Here is a 7,594-nt window from a genome sequence, read left to right on the forward strand (position 1 = left end):
CATCATTTTTTTCTTCTGCACTACTCAACGAAGAAAAAAAGGCACTGGCTTAGCTAGGCTATGCCAGGATATAGCCTACCTGCTTTTTTTTGTTCGTGGGGTAGTGCAGAAGAAAAAAAACGTTGCGCAGCCGACAGGATTCGAACCTGTGCGGGGAGACTCCAATTAATATCGAGTCCATGGCCTTAACCACTCGGCCACGACTGCCGGATGGTCCCACAGCTCCTATTGCACGTTGCCAATGACATGGCCTTTTTTTACAACACTATGGCAGGCTTCCGTTATTGCTTGCAAGTTTTCAGCGGACAGGACAATTGCAAGGCTGCACCACACTGGCAAACGCCCCGCTATATGTATACCCCCACTGATACCTCTGCGCATGCGCACAAACTGAGAGGCACTATCAAGCGGCTCCGGCGCAGCGTCAGAATTGGCTACGCGCCGGCGCCAGTGCGTCTGCCGCGGTTATGAAGTCACTCCTGGAATGCGCAGTCCGGCGAGGCGCGCGCGGCGGCGGCGGCTCCGGCGAGCCAGCTGTGCGCCGTGTGACGTCACTGCTCCTCGCGCATGCGCAACGCAGCTCTCCAAGAGTCACGCGAAACTGCTCGACCTCGGCCAGTGTAGCTCACGCTACAAAGCACGCCGATATCGGGCAGCGTAATGATACTGATGATAATGATGTATTTTAATGGCGCGATTACAGATCTAGCCAAAGATCGCCATGGCACCGGACAGTTCCGTCTATTTAACGGGGAAGTCAGAGGCCAGTTTCTCGATCATTTCACTCCAGATAAGCGGAGCACGTGCCAGGCCGGGGAAAAGCTTGTACCCATTGTGAATGATTTGCATGTGAACGGGCACGGTATGCTTCCTATCACACGTGCTCAGTGCTCGGGTGACTTATCTGTGGGCAGACAAGATGTGCCCCCTACCATAATCTCAGTGCTCAATGCTGCCTGTCGTAAGCCTGCGGCCTTGCTAAGTATGACAGCACTCAAAAGGCGAAAAATTGCCCGTCGCGCTTACTTCTTATCGTCCAAGGAAGGAGGGTGAAAGCGTGGGCTTACGTCACCCAGTTTACCCTCGCAGCCGGGGAGCAGCGACCAGCGCCCATGGGACCGCAGCGCCGCCGCTCGCCTGAGAGCCCGCCCCCTCTGACGTCACGGCTGCTCGGTCACTTCCGGCAAAGACGGCACCTGACCCCTTTCATACCTTCTGATGCGGAAAAGGGAAGGTGTAATTTTTATAAGGTATAGGTTCTTCGTGATTTTTCGCTCAAAAAATTGGCCTTGGCTTAACTTGGCTAACCCTGGAATTCAGCGAAAAGCAAGCAGGTTTGCTAAGCGTCTGAGGCTCATCCATGGCAGCTCCTCTACAGGCTCACGACTGCCGTTCTATATATACCCGCACGACCACGTGGCTATGATGAGGTATCACATGGTCATACGACACCCCCATCGGATGTCATCACGTGGCTCAAATCACCGCATCGGATGTTCTTAAAGGTGCACTAAACAGGAATCTGAACTCGTCTTTTTTACCGCGGGTACTCTATCGACACGTTCCGGGCATTCTTAGAAACTTCGAATTATTGTCCTATGCGGCCGATTGCCCTAATTAAATCTGATTAAACGTCCCGGCTCCCGCCTTTTTTTTTTTGAACTCAACGCGGTAGGTAGGCGGAGTCAACCAACGCGTAAGCCAGTCCCGCGGCGGCTTGCCGCTCTGCCATCGGCGGAGTGATAGGTAAATCAGAGTCCACGTGTATTTTTATTTCCGTGGGCCTAATTTGCGGCTATGTTGTCTGTGACAAACTGTTTATTCACAGAAACCTAAAAAACAACGTAAAAGGGAAAGCGAAGCCGCCGCTGGACTGGCTGAAAGGCACTCCACGTGTTAGTTGACTCCGCCTACTTACCGCGATCAGTTAAAAAAAAGGCGGGTGTCGGGACGTTTAATCCGATTTAATTAGGGCAATCGACCATACAGGATAATAATTCGAAGTTTCTAAGTATGCTTGGAACGTGTAGATAGAGTTTACGCGGTAGAAAGACGAGTTCAGATTCCTCTTTAGTCCACCTTTAAGGTCAGAGGTGAACCCAAAGGTCACCCAACGTCAAAGGTCAGAAGTCAACTGAAAGTCAGAGGTCAAAGCCAAAGGTGAACTAAACGTCATGGGTCAAGGTGAGTGGTCAAGGGTTCGACATCATAACTACATCACATATAGTCAACGCGGCTAACGTGGTTGGGCTGAAGGTCGTTCAAGGTGATTCTCCGAGCCACGCGACGACTGCTTTACCTAGCGTAGTGAAGCTTTTCGCTTCAAAAAATTTTACTGAAGCTTATTCAGTTGAGAATAAACCCATTCATGTGTGTGTTCTTTGTTCTGAGGCTTGTTCGTGTGAGAACGGGTTTATTCGTGAGTATAACTGTATTCCAAAATTTTCCCTCAAGTCTTAAAGTTTTCCCTCACTCTGGCGACTGTCATGCTGACACGCACCCATGCCTTAAAGTCTCTCATTGTCACAAGCTGGCCACCAGACCGCCTGGTCTCGAGGTTGCAGCCTTGCTGTTGCAAGACTTCCCTCAATTCATATACACTACTTTCTGGAAGCGAACTACATATAAATTGTGCATCTAGCTCAGGAAGCCATCGGTGCTGCACCTGGTATTCGTATCTCGGCTAATCCACAGCCTTTTGACGCTTGCAATTGTAATTTTATTAAAGCGGATGTATCCAACACATGTCCTACTTATCCGCGCTTAAGCATCCATGCTTGCATGCAGACAGGGCCGCCCATTTACGCACATAAGCACAGCGCAGACTTTTACTCTTCTAGGTCTCTGCAAAGCAACGAATCAAAAAGAACACTAAAAAAATGCTGTTCGTAAGGTATGAAATAAATGTCAATAAAATTTATGAACTTAAGTAATGATACCCTATCGGGATTACAAACCCGGTCACACAAAAACTTTTTGGTAACATAAATCACTAGCAGTATCACACTTAAAAAAAACGAAAAAAAAACGAATCATTTCAGATAAGCACTTAAATTACAGCCTAGCTTGCGGCAGGGATTCGAACCGGCTATCTATAATCAGGGGGCTGCGTAAAGAAATCGTATCCTGGTAATTTGTGATTGTAGTGATTAGTGATTTATTGGTGTGTGATAAGCGATGACGAGTTTATAAAATCGTTGTAATTAATTGGTCAATTAAAGAAATGAAAAAAATTGGAAAAAGGGAGTTCAAAGTTGTAAAAATGGTCAGATTGAAAAGGCAATGCTTGATGGTGCTAATTAGGAAAATTTAGTGTGTAATTGATCAATTAATAAATGGAAACAATTGGGAAAAAATGAAACATTCGTTCAAAGGTTCAAACTGCTACGCACCCACTACGCTATCGCGTCATGCCCTTGAGGCGGAGCTCAAGTACACTCTCCTATTTTTGTTGTCGTTTAACGCGAATAAAGAACTGTAAGGGTATATTTTCGCCGCTAAGGGCCGCCTTTCTCAATGAATAAGACCGTACAGCAACATCAACGAGCACGCGTCAACGTTCTTGTCGCTGCAATGCAGATGCAGGAAGCGGTTATGCGGGCCCGCCAGAAAAACGTCTCCCTGGTGTGGGCCTTCTACGATGTGCAGAATGATGCAGCTTCCTGTCGAACGCTGCCGAAGCAACACAAAACGGAGGCACGTCACGTACAAGCTCTTCGCCGTCGTCAGCGGGATCATGGAGAGGGAGTACGCCGAGGGCCCCGACGAAGCCACCAATCCCAAGCGGAGAAGGCACTCAGCTTGTGCACCAGTGGCGCCATCTATCGCACCCAAGCGCCAGGACTCCTTCCGCTCGCTGGCGTTGAATCAGAGCGAGAGATAGCTGTTGCTGTTGTGTGCTCGTCGGATAACAGTGCGATTTAACGAGGGCATAAACGGCAATAAATCAATAAACACTACGCGTCCGCCTGCAGAAAGGAGTAGTAGTAGTAAGTGGTTTTTATTAAAATAATAATAAAAAGGAAGGAAAAGATTTTTGCTAGCCCCGGCATCTGCCATCGATACTGAAGCACCTGAGCTGGGGCATCGGAGATAAAGGATAGCAGGAAGAATGGAGAAATGAAGTGAAAGAGGTGAGGGGCGTACAAATGATCTGCACACTGCACACTCGTTTTTTTTCTTTTTTTAGTCTCCACATATATGTATGAGCGGAATTGCTTCCATGATAGAATTATCAGCATTATCAGCCTTCTTTCCACATAGTGCGCAGCGTTGCAGGAGTTCTATCTGTGTCCAAATCCAACTATTAATGCTTTTTTCTGAGTCTTTTTTTTGGGGGGCAGAGCTTATGACTATATACATATGGCCGCCGCGGTGGCTCGGTGGTTATGGCGCTGCTGCTAACCTGAAATACGCGGGTTTGATCCCGGCCGCGGCAGTCGCATTTCGATGGAGGCGAAATGATAGAGGCATTCATAGTGGGCGAACAGCGCAACAAAGGCGCTGTTCACCCACCATGAATGCTTACCAACTCGCCCAAATCTCAGCTATACTCAATGATAGAGGCCCGTGTGCTGTGCGATGTCAGTGCACATTAGAGAACCCCACGTGGTCGAAACTTCCGGAGCTCCTACACGTTGTGCTGCACTGCCTGGTCGCCTGCCTGCTGCTTTCTTACCTTGGCACTGAAGTCGTCCATCAAGATTGTGCATTGCGCTTTGACTTTGCCGTCGACTACCACGTTGTCATGACTGGATGTAGGTGCACAGGAGTGCACAACCTTCTATTTGTACCGATTATTAAGCTTTATTGCGATAATTGCAACCCTCTCATTAGCGTTGTCGAAAAACTCTATGCTAGCGGAGGAACAAGCAGACACCGAGGGGGGCCTTCTTGGCTCTGCACACTTACACTCCCATCACAGAATATTACCGCACACATAGATGAACACTGCCGCCACCACACCGAACGGTGACCAATGGCGAGGCTGTGATATGGCGTCAACTTCAGACTCACAAGTATCCTAACCTATGTCACAAACACTTGTTCTTCCTCACCCTCTACCCGGACAAATGCCCGGACAATTGCCCCGGCTGCCAGGAACACCGACCTACACTGTACCATTCCGTTTGGGCCTGCGCAACCCAGCCCATAACCCTGCCCAGCCATTTCTCTTGGGAAGGTGCCCTGTCCAGCACGGAGCCGACCCACTAGCGTCGGCTCATCGAGCGTGCCGAGAAAATAGTGGTGGCCAACGAGACCATGAACTGAGAGCCGTTCTTGAGACCGCTCTGACCAGCACGAACCCGCAAGACCAGCGATAACTGCTCTGGTAGGCCTGCAGGATCGCGGCAGCACATGGAGCTATAGGACTGACAGCTCCACTCCAAGAAGACGAGATTATAGTTTTCTAATAATAATTTTCCTCCTCCTCCTCTTAACTGATTAGGAATCCCACACCTATAACGCTTGCCGTTCCGCTAAACACCGATATAGCATAGCATATGCCCGCTCTTTAACACTAATTCAACCGTCCTCCTAACTTCACTCAGCCCTTTGACATTCCATTTAAAGATCACTAGTTCCTGGAAGAGCACCGGCTAGGCTAGCCTCGCAGGATAAGGTTCTAGCGTTAAATGTGGCCATGTTCAGGTTTTTTCGAAAAGAATTTCCTTGCTCGGATTTCAAATCCAAACTAATCTCTCACTTCTGTGGCGTGCGATGCAAGTGCGTGTTGAAGAGCCCCGCGCGGTAAAGGGTAATAAGGTGCCTTCCAATACGGTGTACTTCGTAAGTTAAAACCCAATTAAGTGCTGTTCAGGGCTGTTGAATACCGCATATACCTCACTTCAATGTTTACAGCACACCAGAGGTCACATCTTTGGCGAGCTCCAGTCAAACCTACATTCCCGCTCTAAAGTCGTGGCTAAGTGGATTCCAAATCTATTAGGGCCTCCCCGCATAGCTTCTAATCCCGTCGGCTTTGTGGTTTTATTTTTCTGCACCGCCCAATAAATCCACAAAGCTTGACGCCAGGTTTAATACTTAGTGAAAAAAGTTGATGATGATGTGAGAGGAAGGTTGGGGCAACCATGATCATTCGAAAACTAAGAGTACCCTATACCTCGACAAATCGTCAGCTCCGTAAGGATGGCCTGGTTTTGTTTATGAAACTTTAACACCAACTAGCGCCGATTTCAGCGAAGAACAAGTTTACAGGGGAAGGCTCCGGTTGTTGGTCACGAGAGGAGCTCCCCGTTTCTATTTTAATAAGGGTGAGAGAGTCGAAGACGGAATTGTAGGGTGATTTCTTTATTCTAGGACGTCCTTCACAGCATGATAAAAAAAAATTATTCTCGACTCCTGTCGGCTTTCCATACATCCCTGCTCATGACGAGGACTGTGTGCAGCACGGTCTCTTTATGGCTAGGAGCCTGCATAATGTTTGGAGGAGCAGGGTATTGGCGGGACCAGTCGTGATGATGATGAAGCAAAAACTTTATTCGAGGCCCAGTTAAAAAGAGCGCTTTCTCCGTGGATCTCAAAATAGTGGGTTTAGAAACTCCTGCAACTGGACTGGCTGTTTGCAACGAATACCTAAAGGAAATAACTTGAACTTTCGTACGTCATACAATCTCATACTTAGGGAGGTCATGCCGCTGACGAGCTCAACATATCCAACAGTTCTGGAGAAAAATATTTTGTCCAGAAAAGAGTTTATAAGCGCAGTCTTGATATCTATTGTGAGATTTCACTGTAACCATCAATATATCCACAGATCCCCAGCCGGCATGCTTGCATTTTTTTTGCTTTTAACGTTTTTCTATTGTCAGAAGGGTTCCCCATTGCTTTTGTATGGCAGTCTTAAATTCTCGGTGCAAGCTATGGGAACACTACAAAAGAAAAATGTTGCTACATATCGGAAGAATAGACCATTGCTTTCAATATTTGTGTTCAAGTACCTTGCTGTTTTCCAATATTCAAAATTTTTGTCCAAGAATGTTGGACATGCTCAGGGCTCCAAAGCCATCCCGCAGTCGTGGCCGAGTGGTTAAGGCGATGGACTCGAAATCCATTGGGGTCTCCCCGCACAGGTTCGAATCCTGTCGGCTGCGCAGTTTTATTCCTTTCTTTTTTTTAAGTACAACTCCTCAAACAATTAACACCGCACGCTGAGAGATGACTACATGAACTAAAAAAAAATCTAGTTGATAAGCTCCTTGTTGCTTTGAATAGAAGCAGCTAGACTTCAGCAGGGAGTGTAATGCACAAAAGAGGGCCACATGTGCTGCCTTAGGGTAATAGGGTGGATTCTAAAGCAAGGGAAACGAAGCCAGACAGTAAGTTCAGACAAGGAAATTTTGCCCAGATGGGCTGGTAGCAGTTGCGCGAGTAAAGCAAAAGAAGACTAGCTGGAACTTCTCTCAACCTGGTTGAAAAAAACTTGAAGGAAACCAAAGAAGACTAGCTGGAACTTCTCTCAACCTGGTTGAAAAAAACTTGAAGGAAACCAAAGAAGACTAGCTGGAACTTCTCTCAACCTGGTTGAAAAAAACTTGAAGGAAACCAAAGAAGACTAGCTGGAACTTCTCTC

At 47.5% G+C, this 7,594-nt stretch overlaps 1 non-coding gene across 1 annotated transcript; it reads left to right on the top strand.

Annotated features, from left to right (window-relative positions):
• The first annotated feature begins 7,033 nt into the window (after positions 1-7,033).
• On the top strand, positions 7,034-7,115 carry TRNAS-CGA (transfer RNA serine (anticodon CGA)). The gene has a single exon. It is a non-coding gene; the product is annotated as a tRNA-Ser (tRNA).
• Positions 7,116-7,594: the final 479 nt, after the last annotated feature.

This window comes from Amblyomma americanum, chromosome 11, assembly GCF_052857255.1.
Source record: "Amblyomma americanum isolate KBUSLIRL-KWMA chromosome 11, ASM5285725v1, whole genome shotgun sequence".
In the NCBI taxonomy this organism is placed as follows: domain Eukaryota; kingdom Metazoa; phylum Arthropoda; class Arachnida; order Ixodida; family Ixodidae; genus Amblyomma; species Amblyomma americanum.